The sequence below is a fragment of the Gossypium hirsutum genome, chromosome D03 (genome assembly GCF_007990345.1).
Source record: "Gossypium hirsutum isolate 1008001.06 chromosome D03, Gossypium_hirsutum_v2.1, whole genome shotgun sequence".
Taxonomy (NCBI): domain Eukaryota; kingdom Viridiplantae; phylum Streptophyta; class Magnoliopsida; order Malvales; family Malvaceae; genus Gossypium; species Gossypium hirsutum.
The window spans coordinates 21,792,056-21,812,588 of record NC_053439.1 but is presented as its reverse complement, the minus strand read 5'-3'; the positions used below and the strand labels follow the sequence as shown (position 1 = coordinate 21,812,588).

The following is a 20,533-nucleotide window of genomic DNA, read 5'->3' as shown; positions in this document are numbered from 1 at the left end:
GTAATGCACCCCTGGACATATTGTCCCTTCAGATTTGCTTGTGTTTTAACACAGGCCCTTAAGCAAAGTGAAGTGATTATTGATGGGAAATAAGCACTTCCTGCCTTCTTTTTAGCACAATCATGAATCTCTTTGAGGATAATTTTCCCAAAATTAATGGATTTTTCTGTCAAGATTGCATATAACAAGAGCATCTGTTCCACTGAGATGGTGCAACTGTGTGAGATAGGCATAAAACTGTAGTGAACAAAATAAAACCTCACCTTTGCTACTGGTTTCAAGTATTCTCTTCGACAAGAATAGCTCCCATACTTTCTTATAATCCATTGGGATCCCAGATTTGTCACAACATCAAGCACTTGTTGAAGAAAATCCCAATTGATATTGCTCATCATACGGTAGTACTCATCTTCTTCAATATCAAGTAAATTAAACAAACCATTGATGGACTTAGAAGTAAAAAGGACCTTTTTCTTTCGAACAATGACTTCAGTAGCATCTTGCCTAGTCAAACTAGCATAGAATTCTCGAACTAGTTCATCATCGGGAAGCGAACGAGAATCACAGAATCATTCCCATTTGAGAGCATTGATTATCTTTCTAATTGGCACAGGAACAACCATCACATCATTGCTCTTCATATTAAAACCTTTTTCTGGCATCATAGGTCGATGCTTGAAAATTGAATCAAATCGCTCTTTCACTTCTTCATCAACCACAATCGGGTTTTCAGGAGTAGTATTTGACGATCTAGTTCTTTTACGAGACATGGTACTTTCCCAAAAATTCGGCAAAGTTTCTGCACAAGAGAGAAAAGAAAAATCGATAAAGTTGGTAACTTGCTACGGCAAAAATCTTGCGATAGCAAGGATGGTTCGGCGACGATCTCTTTTTGGTGGCAATAGGAAATTTCGACAAAAAGAAAGAAAAGGACTAGGTTTCTTTTGGGATTTAAGGTTGACGGCATAAAGAAAAGATTAAGGGATTTTTAGGGTGGAAGCAAATTACTTTGAGGGATATGAAAATTAGTAGAATGAAGAGGGGTTTATATAAGGAAAAATTAGGGCAACATGTAGCAAAAATTTAGCTACATTAAAGTTACTTGGGCGGCAAGTAATGGGTGTGACGGCAAGACCTATTTTTTTTCCTCCTTTTTGCTGTCTTGGGCCTCAAACTCAAACTGTATCTTAAAAAAAACTGATTAGTACTTGGGCCAAATTTGACCACTTTTATTAACAAAAAAATTTAAAATTTAAACTAAACAAAATGAAACTTAAAAATTTTATTTAGGAAATTTCTTCTTAACAAATTACATTAAATTAATTCCCAAGAAAGGTTGGAGGGGTCACAACAGTCTCGCTTAAGTTCCAATCTCCTTAGACAGAATTAATTAAATGTAATAAATTAAGAAAATAAGTTCTAATAATTTATTTATTTACACAATGAGTTCATGAAAATTTAAGGGTCTGCTTAGATGAGTGAGGATTTAATTCACTCAACTTCACCATCCCAGTAGTGTTTGAGACGTTGACCATTAACTTTAAACGTACCTCCATAATTGTCGTTAATTCAATAGCTCCATAAGGATAAACTTGGTAGATGGTATAGGGTCCTTTCCATCGGGATTTCAACTTCCCAGTAAATAACTTCAACCTTAAATTAAACAACAAAACCTTCTGACCTTCTTTAAACTTGCGAGGTTGTATATGACTATCATGCCATCTCTTTGATCTTTCTTTGCATATTTTGCATTCTCATAGGAAAACAAACTCAGCTCTTCCATCTCATCAAGTTGTAACACTCTTCTCTCACCGGCTTGCTTAAGATCAAAGTTCAACAGCTTCAAAGCCTAGTGAGCTTTATTCTCCAACTCTAATGGCATGACATGCCATTCCAAAGACTAACTGATAAAGAGTCATTCCTAACGGAATCTTAAATGTTGTTCGATAGGCCCATAACACATCATTGAGCCTTCGAGACCAATCTTTTCTGTTAGGGCATACTACATTTTCAAGGATACCTTTTATTTCAACTTGCCCATTAGACTGGGGATGACAGGCAGTAGCAATCTTGTGCTTCATATCATATTTGTCAGGCATCCACTTAAGCCATTTGTTCACAAAGTGAGAACCTTCATCACTAATAATAGCTCTTGGTGTCCCAAATCGTGTAAACACATGCTTATGTAGGAATCGCATGACTACCTTAGGATCTAACATCTGATCCGAAAAATGGTCCTTCCGAGTGGCTTTGTTCAACTTTTTGTAATCAATACAGATTCTCCAAGCGGTAACAATTCTCATTGGAATTAACTCATTACACTCATTTTCAACAACAGTGATTCCACCTTTCTTCGGCACACACTACACTGGACTTACCAACGAACTATCTGAAATAGGATAGATGATTCCTACATCTAACCATTTGATAACTTCCTTCCTTACAACTTCTTTCATAATAGGATTGAGCCTCATTTGCCCATCAATTCGAGCTCTTTCACCTTCCTCTAAAATAATTTTGTGCATGCAAAATGAGGGGCTTATACCTCGAATATCAGCTATAGTCCAACCAATTGCTTTCTTAAATTTCTTTAAAACAACAATCAATTGTTCCTCTTTATCTTTTGTTAGTTTTGCTGAAATAATCACAAGCAAAGTAGAACAGTCACCTAAATAAACATATTTCAAATGGGAAGGAAGTACCTTTAGTTCGAGTGTAGGTGGTTCTTCAATTGACAACTTGGGTTGAACAAATTCTCTGACTTTTAACTCCAACGGTTCAGACCGTGTGGATTGAATAAAATTCCCCTGATTGGCTTCCATCAAAGCCATGTTTTTTTTCACCTTCTTCATCCTCCAAAGGGTCAAACTCAAAGGCTTTCTCCAATGGATCTTCCTCAAAATTACTTTCCATAGAAACCAAGGTTTCTATCTCTTCCATAACTGAACACTCCTCTGCTGGATCGAGAAATTTCATCGCTCTAAGAATGTTAAAAGTTACCTGGTCGTCTTGAACTCGCATGGTGAGTTTTCCTTTCTGCACATCAATTAACGTTCTTTTCGTAGCTAGGAAAGGTCTCCTAAGGATAATTGACACTTCCTTATCTACTTCAAAATCTAAAATAATGAAATCAGCAGGAAAAATAAATTTATCGACTCTTACCAAAACATCCAAGATCTTTCCTTCGGGATATGCTAACGATCGATCTGCTAGCTGAAACATCACAATTGTAGGTCTTACTTCACCTATCCCTAACATCTTGAAAATAGACTTAGGCATCAAGTTGATACTCACTCCTAAGTCACACAAAGCTTTACCACAGTAAGATGCACCAATGTTACAGGGTATACTAAAGCTTCTTGGTCTTTCAATTTCAGTGGTAGTTTGTTCTACAAGAACGCACTGCACTCCTTTGTCAAGGCAATAGTCTCATACTCACTCAGTCGTTTCTTCTTGGATAGTGTATCCTTCATAAACTTCACATAATTCGGCATTTTTTCTAAAGCCTCCACCAACAGAATATTGATGTGTAACTGCTTCAGAACATCCAAAAACTTCTTGAATTGAACCTCCTATTTCTATTTGTGTTGCTGCAATCTTTGCGAGTATGGAGGTGATGAAACTTTCGGTTGAACCAGACAACTTTTCTAAGTAGGTAAATCTACATCCAAAGAACATGTTAAAATATCTGAATTCACTAAGTCAGGGTTTACCTTGTCAGACTTTGTAGATTCTGATTCCTTTGGTATAGGAACTTCAACATCTAGTTGACTTTCCTCCTTTTCAACATGCTCATCTTTGACATCAATCAATCGGGGTTCCAGAGTTTTACCACTTCGCAATGCCACTACCTTGATATGTTCTTTATAACAGCCCGATTTTAGGCCTAGTCGGAACAGTGGTTTTGGGACCACAAATTTGATGAGGAAAAATTTATTTTTTATTATATTTTTATGGTCTACAATTTTACAAAATGATTTCCTAAAAATTTCGTTCAAAAATTTCGACGTTTGGGCATTCAATTTAGCTAAAAGGACTAAATTGTAAAAAGTGAAAAAATTAAGTTCTACATGTTAGAAGTGTCCAATTGTGATGAAATTTTAAATTGGAGGTCCTTAAATTGAAATTAGACCATTGGTTAACTTGTTGGACAAAAATGGACAAGAGATAAGTCAAATAGAATATTTTTAAGTTGGGGGCATTTTGGTCATTTAGTAATTAAAGAATTAAAAAGGCCAAAATAGCCAAAAATTTGTCCATCTTCTCCATGATGAACGAAAATAGCAAGGGGGAAGCCATGGTTAGGGTTTTCAAGCTTCCAATCTCTATAGGAAATGATTCCAAGCCCCGTTTTTAATGTTCTTTACGTTTTTGGAGTCTCGGTAGCTTAATTTAGCTTATTCTAGTAATAATTTAACCTAGGGTTTATATTTGGAAAAATACCCATAGGTGAAATGTGTTTATTTTGATGTTTTATGGTAGAATATTAAGCTTGAAATTGTGTGAAACAATTTTTGCTAAGCAATTTTCAGTGAAAACAAGTGAAATGGCATAATCGGTAAAAATTATTATAGTTCATAAGTGCATGTTAGAGCAAGGATTTGATTTTTCTATAGAAGGAAAAAATATTCAGCATGTTATAAAACATAAGAAAAATGAATAAAGTTTAATTTCTGAGCCTAGGGGCAAAATTATAATTTTGTGAAACTTTAGGGGCAGAAATGTAATTTTTCCAAAATATGATTTTTGGACTGGATTGAAGAATGTGAATGTTATATAAGCTAAATATGTTATTATAAATTGACAAAGACGAGAAATTGACATTTATTGGTAAAAAAAGTGAGAAAAAGTAAAAATTCCCGGTTGAACCTTCAGAATGAAAGAGATACGAGTGAAGTTGCTATGTTGTAGTACTATGTGCAGGCTACTACATGTACCGGAATGATAGGTCGTATGTGTAGTACTATGTGCAGGCTACTATGCGTACCAGATAGCTTCGACACGTGCATCATTCATTATAAGGTGGTTGCTATGTGTTGATTCCACCATGTATCTATTATTATTCTGAAGTGTTCATCGGGAAATTGACTAAGTGTAATTGAGTGATGAATATATATGTGGAATTGAATTGAAGGTTGACTTGAAATTGGAAATGAGAAATTGGATTGCTTTAAATATAGTGATAAATTGAATGAATAGTATATGAATTAAAATGAACTATTGGAATGAGATGTGAAAAAATTCAATGGAATAGAGATAGTGAAAAAGTGAAATTATGAAAGAATACACTTTACAACAAAACAGTTTAGACAGCAATAGTTGTGTGACTTTTAAAAATCACCAAAAATGGTGAAAATTAAATTAGAGAGTGAATAAAATATGAAATGAAATCTTAATTAGTTTATTTTTACATAAAAGAAACAGAGCAAGCAAAAGAGTTATATATTTTGAGATATTTGAATTTTAGTGAGGCAGGGTTGGATTGATTTTGGAATCCCCTGTTTTGATTTTGGAAAATAATTAAAAATTGTAAAAAAATAATTATGAGTTATAATTTATATGCTTAGAATCCTTAATGAGTATACTTTCAAAGGAAACAAACAGAAATATCATCTGAATTTTGTACAATGAGATAATTCATTTTTAGTTAGAGAGGTCAGAGATGTTGAGCAGTGAAATAGGGGTGACTTTAAAGAATAAAATGTACTAATTGGCCAAGTAAAAAATTCTAATTTTTTATGGTAAGAAGATATGTGAGTCTAGTTTCAGGGAAAATTAACAGATCTTAATTTGGAGCTCTGTGGCTCTGGATAAAAATTATTTAGTGACTCTGACTCAAATAGACAGCTTTGAATTTAAATATAGTGAATAGTGAAATTATGTATAATGCTATTTGAGCATGTTATATACATAAAGGATGTGGGATGGAGAGGAGGAGGAGGAGTTCAATAAAGTATATGAATGGATTGTGTATAATTGGTTATATGCCTAATTATAATCGATAAACGTTGAAATAGGAGTGATATTTATATTAGTGCATTACTAGTCATGGTAAGCTCATGAAAGAAAATAAAGTTTCATAGCATATGTGTGTGGTATATTTGGCATGAAGTGATTTCATGAGTGACTCATGAATTAACTCATGTTGGTAAGTTGATTGATACGAGTCACAAAGGCCCAACTCAAACTCAAAAACGTGATGGGCTCAAATTACCATAAGTCCCAATAACGAGGTCAAAGGCCAGGCAAATGCATTCAAAACTAAATGGAACCATTCAAGAATTTATTAGCAATGCCTTAGATGCGTATAAGAAGGAAAAAGAAAATCAAGATTCACTTTCTTATTTTCAAGAAACTCAAGAAATCGAATCTTGGTCCAATTTTGCTGTTTTGAGCAATTTCAATAATCAAGAAAATCAAGATTTCAAATCTTGGAAATCTTGGTCCAAGAAACCGAATCTTGTAGCTAAGGCGCATTGGATCTCAGTTACGGGCATCAACGAACAAATTTTGGTAGAAAAAGGATTACAAGCCCAAGTTCTTGAAGGCAAGGCCCAATAAGACGTTCCAAGCCCAATCATGAAATTTAAATTAGACTTAGTTGAAAATCAGGTCAAATTGTCAAAGTGGCCCAATTTGTAAAATTTTAAATATCTAGTTTTAATTTTTAGACTTTATGATTTAATTCCTATGTAAAAAAAATTCAGCCCAAGCAACCCATTAAAAGCCTTGGCCGAATTCCCCCTTGAAATTAGTAATTAGGTTTTTTTTTAGATTTCCTAACAGGTTTAGGAAAATTGTTAGGAGGCTTATATTAAGGCTTGGTTGGCCACCCTTATGAAAAACACATTGATTATACATTAAAGTCAGATTTTTTTTGAGTGAAAACTCTCTTTGAGTTTCTCCAAGAATTTTCTCTTGAGTTTTCTTTAGAAGTAGTTTTAACAATCTTTTTTATTGTGGGAGCCATCTTCAGCCTTCTTCTTGCCATTGTTCCACATTGGAGGGGAGATTCGAGCTGTTTGAAGGGAGTTGTGAAATCTTTATCGATTTCGAGGCTTCTTAGGAATTTTCTTTATTTTTCTTGTTGTTTATTTCTCTTTAAATTTTTCTGCTTGTGCCGATCTATTGATTAACTTTTTTTGCTCTCTTTGTTGTGTTTCCAGCCATTATACTCTTCAAGAATCTGATCAGCACCCTTCTTGGCAGCAAGAAACGTTCCTTAGTCATCCTTTTTAATTGATCTTGCCGTCCTATCATCCTAACTCTGATTCAATTCGTTTTGCTGGACTTTGAATTTAATTTGCTGGTTTTGGTGTTATTCTTTTCAGATTCGGCTGTTTGGAGTCTCTCTTGAATTCAATTTCGTGTACTTGGCTTCCAAGAATAGTTATTCATAAGTGTTTTTGATTCTTCGCTGATCCTTTATTGTTTTGGGTATTTTCGTTTCAAATCTAATTGATTCTAAGTTTAATTTTCTGTTTCGATTCAGATCCGAGCGTCTAGTGCTTTCGTAGGAGTTTCCCATGACTTGACAACTCGATCTTAGTTCGCGCACGACCTTCTATCATTGATGCATAATTATAGTATTCAAATATATACATATTTATAATATTTTTCTATGTGATTCGGAGAAAGTGTAATAAATAGGGTAATGAAAATTCGGCCATGGTGCTAGTTTATGTTAAAGGAGTGTTTTATGGCATATCTTAAGTAATGGAATGTTATAAATTTTGAGGTTAATTTGCTAGTCAAATAAATGACAAATGAATTGATTGCGTATTTGTAATTTTGACACATGCTTGGTATATGAAATGTAATAATATATGCTTGAATAAACTTTAAGTATTCGAATGACATGGATTTGATGGTGATAAGAATCGAATATTGAATTCATGAAGCACAGGTGATGTATTATTGTTGTGTGATAGCTTGGTTCGAGAAATTGATTAGGTAAATGGTAAGTGGAAGCATTTATGGATTTAGAAGAAAATTTGGAATGAACATGAAATTTAGCTCAATTAAATGATTTCATCAATTAAACATTGTGTATACCAGAATGTGTTAGTGAATTACATATTTGTAAATTAACATTCGAAGTTCGGTAAGTGATATATGAAATTAACATGAAAAGATTTATGATTGTTATTGATATTGATTCTGACATAAAGTGGATTCTTCAATAATGGATTGATTTAACGAATATATTGAGCATATGAATGGTTATGTATTGGGCCTCATATACCCTAGTTAGCGACTCGAAGATAATAATTTGAAAGTTTTTAATTTGGATGAAATTTTATAACTCGGTTTAATATGTCTATAAGTGTATTTATTCTGGTAATGCCTCGTACCCTATTCTAGTGTTGAATACGGGTAAGTGGTGTTACAATGTGACATCACCAGATTCGGACCTAATGTTTAGGTCGGGTTTGGGGTGTTACATCCTTGACCCAAATTCCTTGGATTCTCAATAATTATCGGAAAGGTTCCTGACGGTCTATTACGAAGCTCCGTAGCAAACTGACCCATTTGGTTTTCCAAATTTTTCAATGTTGCTGCTTGGCTTTGGATCAAAGCGTCATTCTTTGCCATGTACGATTTCAACAAGTTCTCCAAACTATTTGATGCCTCAGCTTGAGGTGGTTTTGGAGCTTGTTGATTAAACCCTTGTGATTGGTTGGGTCTTTGCTGCAATAAGTTGTTGTTTGGTCCATTTCCTTGGTTGCTCCAAGAAAAGTTACGATGATTACGCCATGAAGGATTGTAGAAGTTAGACCGGGGTCCTTGTCCACTCCTATTTTGATATTAGTTGCCCACATAGTAAACTGACTCAGGATTTCATGGACAATTCTAAAAAGAATGACCTTCCCCACAGTACACACAGGAAACTACTTCAAGCGAACTTGGTGGCTGAGCTGCAAAATTATTAGTACTATTAGTGGTTAACTATTTTAACATAGAGGAAATATACGATACCTGAGCTGATAACGAAGTGAGGGAGTCAACCTCATGAACTCCGGCTATGCGTCTTCCTGAAGCTGTTCGAATTGTTCGCCATTGATAGTTATTACTCGCAATCCTCTCGATGATCTCATAAGCCTCATTATAAGACTTAGACAAAACTGCACAATTCACAGAAGTATCTACCATCAATATTGTATGTGCATTGAGCCATTATAGAATATCTCCAACTGGATGCAATGAGGAATCCCATGATGAGGACACTTAACAAGTAACTCCTTGAATCGTTCCCAAGCCTCATACAAAGACTCGTCATCCAATTGTTGGAAAGTTGTGATCTCGTTCCTCAACTTAGCGTTTTTGCTAGGTGGGAAAAACTTAACCAAAAACCTCTCTGGTAATTCTTGCTATGTAGATATGAAACTTGGTGGCAATGAATTGAGCCTTGCTCGTGCTCAATCTCACAACGACTACGGAAACAACTTCAGCCTCAGTGCATCTTCAGTCACATCGGCTATCTTGAATGAATCACACACCTCCATAATCAAGCGAAGGTGGTGGTGTGGATCTTTCGTGGGCATACCACTAAATTGGCCAACCGTTTGTAGCATTTGAAACATCACTAGTTTCAATTCAAACTGGGTTGCCTCAATATCTGGCCTTCTAATTCCTCGGTTTAACTCAAAGAAAAGTGGCACAGCTTTTTGTCTGATACATTGATCCCTATATCGACAATGAGGATAGGATTTTATACATGATCGGCTTCATCACCTTGGTCTTGATTCTAATTTCCAAAGTCCATCTCGACTTGTCTTTGAGTTGTTTGTTCACGTCTTCTTTGTCTAAAAGTTCACTCAATTTTAGGGTCTATAGGGAGTAAATCGATAATTCGATCTATGCTTATAAACATCTGAACAGAAAATCACAAAAATTAAAAAGAATAAGTTAGTAATGTTAGAAATAAATCAAATTGAAAATAAATAATTTCACGAAAAAAATGACTATGGCAATAGTTGACAATCCCCAGCAACGGCGCCAAAAACTTGTAACACTGTGGTTTGTGCAAGTGTACAGAGTCGTTATCAAGTAATAAGTAAGTATCGAGTTATCGTCTCCACAGGGATTGTATTTGTGCTAAGTCACTTAATTTGTAAAATTATATTAACAATTTGATAAATAAAAAGACAATATAGTTGAAAAGTGGTGATTAAAATATATTAAACTAAATGCAAATTATCCTAAGTATGCAAACTATATGAATGAAATAGATTTTAGTAAAATTAAACACAATTTGTAACAATTATAAAAAAAATAAATTAGGACAATTACTTTAATTAAACTCAATTTATTATCAACATACTTAATAACATTCGGAAAAACATTCCATGGCAACTCGATCTTTCATGAGTTTGGAAACCACATTAGGTCCTTTCGAAATCCTTTACTTAGTAAATACACATTTTATTGATCCTTATTTACTAACGGTTTCTTAGCATTCATGTGAGGTAACAGGGACATGTTAGGTTTGAAACAATTTAATCACACAAATCTAAAAACTATGCAGATAACAGAGCTTGGTTAGAGTTGTTATGCAACCTACAATTCAATCGGGTTAGGATCTAAATTGAGCATGCACATTTCAATTATGCTCCCATTAGTCGTCGTCTGGTTAGGAACGCTCAGCTAATTCAGGTGCATTTCTATCACGTATGAACGAAATACAGACTTGATTTTAATTGAAAACATGATCGATTAAGGCACAAACATTATAAGCATGAATCAAATAAATATTATTTAATCAAAATAATCATCCTAGCTTAAATAAAATTAAGCTATCATTAATGTAAACAAGAAAAAAGAACACATAGCAAACATCTTTAAATTAAATTTAAAGAAAAGAAAGATTAACCCAATTCAGAGTGGTTGTCACCCAAGACTCTGACTGATGAGGCTCCTTCGCTTCTTTGCGTTGCTCCTTTGCTGATGGCTCTCCAAGGTTCCGACCAAGGGTTATTTAAGAGGCTTAATTGCTAAAATCCTTATGCATGGATGATGAAGGGGAAAGATAGCTAAAAGAGTTGAGAGAATGATGAATGAGTGAGAGATGATGGGATGAGGGATGATTGAAAAAGTGAGAAATGACCTCTTATTTATAGGTGAGGCAATGGAGCTAGTTTGCTAAAAATAGGAGTGTCCATCCTTTGAAATTTCCTCCAAGAGTGGTCGGCCATGAATTGAGGAAATGTGGCTGATTTTTCCTTGATTTTTGGTCAATTTGAGTGCCACAACAACTCAGGACTAAGACTCGGTCATCAGCAAATCTTTAGGAAAATCTCTGATTTCTTTAACTCTTCAAGGACTTAGTATAATTAAACCAAAAAATGGTTTATGACATCTATGTGCAGCTGAAAATTGGGTTGACTTGGTCCCCAATTTGGACATTTTTGCAATTAGAAGAAAACTCTTAGCCCTGTCCAAAAATAGTAGATAGTTTAGAGGACCAAATAATATAATTTAACCACTTTAATAAATCAATTTATTTAATTAATTAAAACCCAATTTATTAATGAATTATTAAATATAAATTTATATTTTATCATTTAATTTAATCATGCATGGCCCACTTTATAGCTTAAAAATATAATATGCTCAAATTAATATAAAATAAGCCATTTTATGCATGAAAATTATATAATAAAGTATAAAATCACATTTTAATAATTTCTATATCCTAATTTCATATTTTTGCGTATTTCATTAATTTATTAAACAATTACTTGGTTTTAACAACAAATTTAAGTAAAAAGGTAATGAATTATATAGAAAAATTCCTATATATTTTTCAGTTTACAACCTGGACAATAAGTCATGCTTTTCAATTCCAAACTTAACCTATTTCCTGGCAAATTAAAGTGGAGATGGTCTGGACTAGTCAAAGTTAATCGTGGAGTTGTCGATTTTAAAGATGGAAAAATAGGATCCACTTTCAAAGTCAATGGTCAACGCCTGAAGTATTATTTTAGAGCTCCTATAATGTGCGACAAATGTTTTATTTCTCTTCGAAATACTTAGTATTTTTCTGTTGTGGAAATTTTTCTTTGTTTATTTTATTTTTACTTGTTACGTAATAAGTTTATTTAACTGTTTATTTTCTTTTGTTACAGGTTCTTTTTGCTAGAGTAAAAATAATTTGAAAGTAGTGCCTTCTTCTTTTTATGCAATTGTATTTAATAATCTTGTTATTACTTTTCTACTTCCTGCTCAATTTCCTCCTGTGTTGTGTCAGGTAAATCTTTTCAACCACGTCACTGTGATCTTTTCTCTCACTATTTGAACTTATATAATAAATTTTTCCTTTAAAGTTATCCCTAGTTCTTATCTTTATCACTTTCCTCTATTAGTTCTTCATTTTCATCATTGTAAGCCTCTCAATAGTTCTCTCACAGTTCAAATTCCATGGTCATAATGGCTCATACTACACCATATTCCTCTACATCCTTACCTATGAAGACCTTTTTCAACAAAATAGCTGAAGAAAAATATTTGAAAAATATAATCCAAAGACCATTTTTTTTGAAAAAGGCTTCCTTTTTCAAGACTCAACCTTCTTGAGTTATGATACCTCTATTTCTTCAGCAATGGAAAACCATGGCTAGAAACTATTTTGCTCACACCTGAGTGATGTTCTTCCAAAAGTGGTAAGAGAATTCTATGTGCATTTAACATATCCTAATAATGCTTTTATCTATGTCAGAGCTACTTCTGTTTGGTTTGATGAAGATTCTATTAATGCCCATTACAATTTGCGTGAGGGTCCTGATGAATATTTTGAGTTTATGTCAAAGATTACAACAAAAGGGTTACAACATGTCCTTCAAGATCTTTTCATTGAGCGAACTAAATGGACTATATCTCGTCATAATTGTCACACTGTTGATAGAGTTGCTTTGAAGCCTCATTACAGAGTATGGTATCACTTTCTGAAATCCCGACTGAGCCCCTCCACTCACAATTCTACTATTTCCAAAATAAAGATGTTATTACTAAATTCAATTGTGTTTGGTAGAAAAATCAATGTTGGAAGAATAATTTTCTAGGAAGTTCATTGTTGCGCGCAAAAGAATGTCGGTAGTTTAAATTTGTCAACACGCCAACGTCCTTGTCTATAACAATTAAGAGACCATAAACAATAAAGGCATCATAAGGAAATCAATTGTCCTATGTTTCTTGGGCAAGGATATGCCACAACCTTCTGGAACCCCACATACTTTTACTAATATGTTGGAACAACAAATAATAAATACTCTCAAGCAACTCCAACATGAGTTAGATATTGTGGCAAAACAACAGAACCAAATCTTCACTAATTTTGCCACAGTAAAAGCAAAAATGACTTAATATTGGGAGTATATGAAGACACACGATGTTGCACTCAAGAAACAAATTCATCAAGGAAATGCCTTTATTTCATTTGTTTCCTGAAGAACTTTTATCTGATGATGATGATGAAGACGACGAACCTGCCACTACACAAAAGCATACCAAAGAGCCCGAGAGAGATGAAGAACCGACAGAGTCTTTACACCTTAACTCTGATAGGGAGGATAAGATCTAGCAACACACTTTTCCACCAATCACAACCGTTAAAGCACCACAATCGAAGGTACCAATGACTACCCAAGAACGTGAACTCATGACATTAGATACTGACGATGTTGAAGAGGTGCCCATCAACCAGCTTCAAAGAAAAAGATTAAAGAAGGCTGCCGACAAAACATTCAAAGAGGATGTTTTAACAAAAAAGAAGCAGTCTTACAAGCTAGCTGTAAGAAAATCCACCTAACCCAAGTGAAGTAATTTCTTTCTTCTCCAAGCTTTGATTTTTTTGTATATTTTCATGATCCATTATTTTAGTTTTTATCTATTTCTTGCATTCACGTAGCTTTTATTCATTCTATTTTGTCATGTTCATGCATCCCTTAGCTAAGCATATTTAGAAAGATCTATTATAGTTTTAATTGCTGAAATATTTAGAAAATTTTACCTTTAGGAACCATTTTCTACATTGCAATTGCTAAATAGGTTTACAACAATTGTAAGCATATTTTTTTCTTTGTTTCAGTGAAAGATTGCTGAGAATAGAGGTACACAATATGCTCATTACGATTTGGAAGTACATTTGGTGACTGATTGTTTTGGCACTTTTCATGAATCAATGCATATTCAAACATAATTTGCTTGAAAAAAAGCAATAATTCAAGTTTAAGGGTGTGATAACTATTGAAAAGAGTTATATTTAAGGCTACTAGATGGAATAAATTGTTTGAAATTAAGTGAATACATCTACATTTTTAGGATAATTTTAGAACATTGTATAAAAAAGCTTGAATTGCACTACATTGGTCAATATTTGTTACTTTTATCACCTGGGGAGGAAAGGTGTGGTTTTGTGTGAATATATGTGTAGGATGAGCAAGAAGATGAAAAGGGAAAATAAGTGAATTGAAACATTGTCGTGGCAATTGGCAAGATTGATTGCCAACAAAATTGTCATGGAAATTCTGGGAAAATGAGTCAGGAATCTATCCATGTCATCTCAGCAGCTTGACGTGTGCCAAAAAAACCAACCTGAAAAGAGGAATGAAAAATGTGTGCTGAGGTAGGACAGATCTACCCAATAAAATGAGAGAGAAGAAGAAAATGGAGGAGAATTTGTGTGAGAAAGAGACTGGTACAGCAATCCTCTCTCTGCACAGAGAAAACACTTCATTGGAGAATTCCAGAGAAAGAAGGGTAGCAGTAATAGAGAGTAGAATATTGATGTGAAGAAGAGAAAGAGACATCTATCCTGGAATCGCGAATGATCAGAAGATAGAAGAGAAGCTGGAGTGTGGCGAGAAATCCTACAGTTCTGCCTTTAGCTTTCCTGATTTTTGTGATTCAAACTTCTTTAAAATGTTGATGAATGATTTAAATTCGATGTTTACTTTTCCACCCATGAACTAAATCTTTTCTGGGTTGGAGTTATTTGGGTGGATGTTTATCACTTTAATGTTCATGATTTGAATTTGCCTGTATCACTGTTTTACCATATTTTGCCATGACATTATTTTGATACGAGCATTTCACCTGAATAATTCCAGCCCTGTTCATTCAATAACAGAATTTCTCTTGCTTTTCTCTGTAATTTTCCATTACATTTTATTTGTCATATAATTTTTTTTATTTTTTAGCATTAAATTCATTAATTCATTATACCAATTTCTTATTCAGTTTAAAAGTATTTCCTGTTATTTAGCATAGTTAATAGGATTATAATAACTTAATCAATTTCTTACCAATTTCTAATCCTTATGGAGACGATACTTACTTATCACTTTATTACTTGAATGACGTGTACACTTGCACAATTGCATTAGTTATTTTCATGCAACATTACACACTCAAGATCTTTTCTTATTAAATAGTTTCCCAAGAAACGATATTTTAGCTAGAGATGATGGCCAAATGTTAAAACGGTTGTTGATTTATGTGGAGTCTTAAGAATTCAGATTCACGAACTGGTTGGATGTAATCCATGTTCTTGCTAGTTAATCATGAGACCCTAAGACGACATGATTGATGGGTGTGAGAATGATCATAGCAATGAAAAAATAGTTTTTCAAGGTTTTCATACAAGACACATGCATCTGTCACGTGTGAAATGATATGTGAATTGTGCAAGTATGCATCGAATCAAGTAATAAAGTGATAAGTGAGATCGTCTCCACAGGGACCGGTTAGATATAAAATTGCAAAGTTATTATACTGAAGTACGATTAATGTTATGGCAAAAATAATGTTAAGACTGTAGCAGTAATTTGAAGGAATAATAATGTGTAATATGTGTAACTGATAAATGATGGAAAGTGTTATGACAAGACAAGAGTAAAAATGCAATGTCAATTACGAGAATAATTACGTGAATAACATACGAACGAATAAATAAACAACTAAGAATGCTATGGCAAAGGATAGAAGATAGAGGTTCTATGATGTTCATTTAGAAGGTCAAGATTACCAGAATCTACCCTTACTAACAGTAATGCCATGAAAAAAACTTACTTAACATACTGCTCGGAAGAGTTCTAAAATGGTATGCTTCTTACGAGAGCAAAACCTCAAGTTACCTTGCCTTAAGCGATATATGTCTATAGACCTTTAGCAAGGTACCCTGCACTATTTGTTTTCTTTACATATGAATGATGCTCTATGTCTAGAGTCTACTACAAGTATCTATCGAGTACTTGATCATATCATTCAATTACGGTCCAACTACTCCAACCTTTTCAGAATTAGATTAGTTTATGGGCATGTTGCATAGTCATCTATGTCTAGGGATTGCATGCAAATAATTCAAAAATAAAAACAATTGAATGAAACAATAAATTAATTCAGATTTGTGTTTCAACCATTAAAGAAAATAAATGTTTTATTATGTAATCCCAACCCTATGAGATTTAGTTCGTGTTTTGGCTAGTAAAATTCAAAACCAAAATATCATCCGACATCATTTCAATCAAATCAATTCACGGAGGAATAGATTAAGAAATAACAGAAGAATTTTTGGAAGATGGCTTTCTCCAATCCAATCTATACTTAGCGGCACAATGTCCAATCAAATCAAATCAATCAACACATGTCCGTGTCTCAGGCCGTGTAACTTCTGAAATAGGGACACATGGTCGTGTGCTCACTTGTGTAACTCTCTAAGTTAGGTCACATGGCCAAGTCATACGCTCATGTGCTAGGCTGTGTAACTCTCAAAATGGCTCCACACACCTGTGTCCAAAGTCGTGTGCTAGGCCGTGTAATAGCCTGACTTGCATGCATTAAAACCTACAGGGGACACATGGCCATGTCACCTGGCCGTGTGTCACACACCCGTGTCTTAGATCGTGTGGACATGAAATTGGCCAAAATCAAGTCATTTCCATCACCAAATCAAGCATGAACTTAAAAGCATTTTTAGCACATAATCAAAGCATTAAAACCTTACCAAAACATGAATATAATGACCAATTCAATAGTCCTAAATCAATCAACCAATATGTCATTCAAGGCACTTCAATTGTAAACATTCAAACTTACCTAAACATCTATACTTTACTATATTTCAACCATACACATCTAGTTCAATACCATCTCAAAACAGATCATATCTTGACCATATTGAAACCAATTCATCACATATCATTTTAGTCATTCAAATATGCATCAAAACTTAATCATATAAACACATACTAATAAGGTATGAAAAGTACCAAACCAAGTAACTTATACAAACCAAAATATCAAACAAACATTCAACTAAACATCATTATAAGTCCACGTATACATGCCATTATAACATTTAGCCAAAAATGCTCAAAAACTACCAAATTAGCTGTTGGATAGTGTGATAGGTCTCCGATGAGCTTCTAACCAAAATCAAACCTTCCGATGATCTACAGGAAAAGAAAACAACTAACGTAAGCAATAATGCTTAGTAAGTTCATAAAAAGGAAACTTAACTACTAACATATTAGAATAAACAAATAAGCATAATTTTTATTATACTTTAAGCTAACTTTCATTTTCTATTCACTACACCTCTCATGGATAATTGGTGTAGCCTTGCATATACATGTATGTATATTTTTCCTTATAGGAATTTCATATAACCATTTTACTTAAACGTTTCTTGTTACCAAAACACTTACACATTTAATAAATAATCATTCTGTAATTCATCATTTGTTTCAAACTTTCCTATAAACATATAATCTCAGAATCACTTACTTTCACTAAACAAGGTGAAAGCTAAATAAATAAATTAATCATTCATGTTATTCATTTACGAAGCACTTATAGGATTAGTATTGAAAATGATTCATCGTATGCTTCCTGTACCATAATAATTCAATCCAAACTCACACACATATGTGTATAAACATATATCCTTAACCAAATAATCATCAATATAACAATACTCACATATGATCAAGTAATTCATTGAAAATTTAACATTTAAAATTTACTAATATATTGACTATACATTAGCCTTTAATATTAAATAATTTTGTAAATTCCATTCACATTTAGCCCAATAAACTAGTAACTTGACTCGGATACTCAGGTAACTACATCACTCTAGAGGCATAATAAATGCATAATAGGGGCACCGAAGTCTAGACAGGAGCACGAATGTGCAAACAGGGGCACCGTAGTGCAAAAAAGGACACCAAAGTGTATATAGGGGCATCAAAGTGCAAATCTCGTACAAGCGCGCATTCTAACCCTATTGGCATCTCAATCGTATCCAAATCGTTTACTATGTCCAAACGGGCATTTTAACAAAATTATAAATTTCATGAATTAGAGGCACTTCCATATTTCTCAGTACACGTGCTACAACAATTCATAATCATTCTGAAATTAAATATATCATATTCCATAAATATTCAATAGTTTTCTAATAAATCCTTTCTCACTTTATACTCAATTATAATATTTTGATTTCCATCTCACATTTTAAACATCATATATATACATTCATAAATCAACAGTAACAATATATATATAGATATGTACAAATTTTATACCTATGAACTTACCTGGCTAAATTGCAGTAATGACTAAGTACAGGGGCTATTTGGTAATTTTCTCTTCCCCTCGATTTTTCACTCGTTCTTGATATAAATTAATAATTTCATTCAATTCATTAATTCAGACACTAAAACCAATTTATTTTATGCAATTTAGTCCTTTTTTACATTTTTGCAAAATTACCCTTAACTTTTCATTTTTATTCAATTTAGTCCCTATGTCCTAATCATGCAAATAAATAAATTTTATTAAAAGGCCATACCACCCGAATGTTAATAGCTTCCAATACAGTCCAAATTTTTAATAATTTCACATCAATTCCTTGAATTATTATTACTTTAGCAATTTAATCCCTAAACATTTAAATCATTAAAAATTACTTAACAGAATACTTATAAATAACAAATACTACTATAAATTCATCATTTAACATCTACAATCACAAAGATTCATCAATGGAAACATTCAAAGTCTTTAACAGTTAAAAAACCGAAGTTACGAGCTTGTTGGACCTAGTTGCAACGATATCAAAAACATAAAAATTACGAGAAACGGGTTCAAAAGAGACTTACATGCATGGAATATAGCATGAAAGAAGCTTCAAGCTCTCAACCATGGCTTTCAGTTGAAGAAAAAGAAACTAATTTAGAAAGATTAACTTTTGTTTCTTATTCTTTAACCTTTTCCTTTATTTTAATAATAAAATTAACATATAAAACATATAAAGTTAAAAGAAATTAAAGCTCAAACTGTCCCACCATTTTAAAAATGGATAATTTATCCATAAATACCATCCAATTATGTTTCTTTAATAAATTAACATCTTTAAACTAATAGCGATTGACTTTTTCAACTATTACGATTTAGTCCTTTTTACTTAATTAAACATTTAAAAATTAAAATTTCCTAATGAAAATTTAATACAACCTTAATAACAATCCATAAATATTTAATAAAATATTTACGGCCCGATTTATAGAAATGAGGTCCCAATACCTCATTTTCTTAAACCACTTGACTTTAAAGTCTTACCGCTTGAACCTAATTGTTCTCTCAAATAACATAAATTACCAAATCAACATTTATTTTAATATCATATTTGACTCATAATATTATTATTTAATATTTACGAACTCGCACATCAGACTTATGGCCCCGAAAGCATTATTTTTGACACTACTAAAAAAATGGGTTGTTACAAGCCTCTTATTGTAGACCAGATATGGGAGCTATGATTCAGCTGAAGTAGTGGGAGAAGTTATTTTACATTTTGATTGTTTTAAAGAACGTATTTTACGTGCTGCATTTTAAGAGGAATTTAATTTATATAGATTGTTTATTTTATGACGGTTATACCGTGACATTTAGTAAAGGGATACCTTTCTTTAATCTATAATGAATGGATGGAAAACAATTGCTACTTTGTTAAACCAAATAACTACTCGATGTTTCAAACTAAAATAGTGAATAAAAAACCTAAAGCTTATCACTCTAATGAGGGGTACATATGGCATTTAAGACTTGGTCATATTAACCAAGAAATAATCACTAGAGGTCTTTTATATGGCTTAAGGAAGTTAGTCTTCCACAATGTAAATCTTGCTTGAAAGGTAAAATGACTAAGAGGTCTTTTAATATGAAAGGTACATGTGCCAATCAACCTTTAGAACCTGTGCACACTGATGTATGTGGTCTCATTAGCATTAGTGCTCGAGAAGGTTATGATTATTACATGACTTTCATCGACGACTATTCTTGATATGGATATGTTTATCTAATGCACCACAAAAGTGAAACCTTTGATAAATTTCAAGAGTTTTGTGTGGAGCGAAAAAGAAATTAGGTTTATCCATAAAGAATCTTCGGTCTGACCGAGGTAGGGAATACTTGTTTGATGAGTTCTTAGGATACCTCATAAAGAATAAGATTTTATCCCAGTTAA

At 33.1% G+C, this 20,533-nt stretch overlaps 1 non-coding gene across 1 annotated transcript; it reads left to right on the top strand.

The window, feature by feature from the left end:
* Positions 1–9,210: 9,210 nt before the first annotated feature.
* LOC121215640 (small nucleolar RNA R71) lies at positions 9,211–9,317 on the top strand. The gene has a single exon (XR_005911616.1). It is a non-coding gene; the product is annotated as a small nucleolar RNA R71 (small nucleolar RNA).
* Positions 9,318–20,533: the final 11,216 nt, after the last annotated feature.